Raw genomic sequence first — 2,500 nt, 5'->3', positions numbered from 1 at the left:
CATGTTGCCTCTCTGTATGTACCCGCATACAACTTAATACTGGACAAGTGTTTTTGATAGACTTTGTAACAAATTCTGTGATCGGTTAGCATCCCATTTAATGGAAGGGACAAAGTTTTTGACTGCTTAACCCATTGACACCTCAAACGCCCTAGGATGACCCCAGTTGACGACTAGATCCTCCCTGGCATTAGACAGAGTAAAATCTGTCAAGTCTCACTCCCAGGGGTCAATGGGTTAAAGGGGATCAGTGATACCCCTTGTTACTCTACAGAAAACAGAGCTAAGTGCTGCCATCAATGAACTACCTGGCTCATTTAGTTTCATTATCTTGACACAGACTTTTGCTTTTACAGTGTGTTTGGGAGCAACTTTACAGAAGCCTATATTTCCGATAAATTTAACTATTTTGTGAAACAAAAGGAGACTGGTGGGCATTGCAGACTGTGCGGTATTTCTAGGGACTTTAACGTATTGTACACGACATCCCCTGGGAATTTAGATTTGTCATTCACGCAAAATCCCAGTGACATTTGTCGTGCTGAGGACGGTATGAAGGCAGAGGTTTCTCGCAGTGTAAATCAACCTGGGAAGCGGTACGAATTGATCCTTACATATTCGCACTTTTTAGTCTTTTCCTTTATTATCATTGGTTGCTTCTGGGTTAAATGTACCCGAATTACCACTTATTTATCTATCGCTGAAATGAAAAAATTTACCGACTTTGAGTACATTCAAAGACATCACTCAGGCCACAAAGTGTAGCGTTATCCATAATCCACCATGACACAGGAGGATGCAGTACAAGTAGCAAGGAAATGTTGACGCATATTTTTGTTTATGGCAATTTCCTTAGCATTTGATACACTCGCTCAGAGTCCAAGGAATCTGTAAGTAAGTGCTAGGATTCACTGATTTCGTATTCATAGTATACAATAAGAAATTCCCCCTACAAATGAACCTTCTGCAAACGAAATTACAAGATAATTTCCTCTACTTCTCAGGTTAGTGTGTTTCCACCTGGTCTACGGTCGTGTTGGCGAATCTTGCCCCTATTTTTTTCGCGCCTTTCTCCACCCGTCCAAAGTCTCCGGTATACGGATCAAGGTAGGATTGCAGATATGTTCTTAAAGTATATCTAGTCACTTGAGAACGTATTCCCAACATCCCCTCCACTTTAAATTTCAGTTGACGGTTAAGTTTGTCAGTAAACGTTTAACGTACTGTCTATTTTGAAGTCAGACTGACTTCTTCATGTTGGTATGTACAGTTGTCAACAGTTTCTAATGTAATTTATTTTTTATGCCAACAAAAAGAAATGTTAGGTTCAAGGTTGTAGACAAGTATCCATTCCTGTTTTGGAGTGTTAAAATCAACAGCCTTAGGCTTTTTTGCATTGCTAGTCAGAGAGTTGAAGAGAAAAGTACCATTTCAAAACTTGTATGGTGCTGGCCACCCTACAGAAAGCCTTTGGCAGTGAGGAAGAGGATGACATTATTGTGGGTAAGATGGGAAATGAACATTCTCAGGATAATATACAATGTGTATATATAATATTGTTACATCCAATCTGTCAAATTTGATGGTTCAAAATAAGTACTGACCTCCAATTATCTGGAAAAATGGAATATAAAGTGCATTAAGGATGACTAGTCTTAACCTCATGAAGAACTTTTTGGCTTTTGCAGTTTTTATTTTGCTTGATACTACATAATTTCATTGACCTTTCGGTGTGCATCTCTCTGCTCTCCCAAAGGAATTTGACGGTTACTTAAACGATTATGTGAATTAAACAGTTTTAAGTGGGGATGTTCATATGCTGTGCCCAGAGACCGACGATTAGTAACGACAGCTTTTCATTATTGTTTGACAATGACGTTCTTCTGGAAGTAAGTTTACAAACAGAGTCTTTCTGCTCTGTTTGGGTACATTACATGGTTAACCCTAGAGTATCCAAGAAAGCCAACATGTCTGCACTGAGTTTCTTGAGAGTATGTATTTAGCATTCGTCAAAAAAACAAAATGCCCTGTATAGAAAGGTGTCTCTACTCTTTTAGCTTAAAGTTAATAGCCTCTTATTACATGTATTAACAGTTGCACCACCACAGGAGCTTGAACTAACCTTCATGCAAGGGTTTTATTAGAATCTGGGACCTGGGTACTAGCACCCGTCTTGCACTGAGTACAGTACCCGCCATTGCTCAAAGGAGGTCTCAAGATCAAAAGCCAGACTATATATAGGGGTGCCTGCTCACTCTGTCACAAGGTCCCTTCTACTTTCAAACTTAATGGAAACCCTGACACGTAAACATACCTGAGTCCATTTCTTGATTTGTCGCACAACAGGCGAGAAATAGTACAGAACATGACCATGTCAGGCAGGGTCAGGCAATTAACTCATGTCATGTCAAACCATGTTATGTTATGTAGTAATTTGTACTATTACTAATGTGGTCAATTAAAATTGTCACACTGGAAAGTTTTCACAGGGCTGCCATAA

The sequence above is a fragment of the Montipora capricornis genome, chromosome 8, assembly GCF_036669925.1.
Source record: "Montipora capricornis isolate CH-2021 chromosome 8, ASM3666992v2, whole genome shotgun sequence".
Lineage (NCBI taxonomy): Eukaryota > Metazoa > Cnidaria > Anthozoa > Scleractinia > Acroporidae > Montipora > Montipora capricornis.
This window is presented reverse-complemented; position numbering follows the sequence as displayed.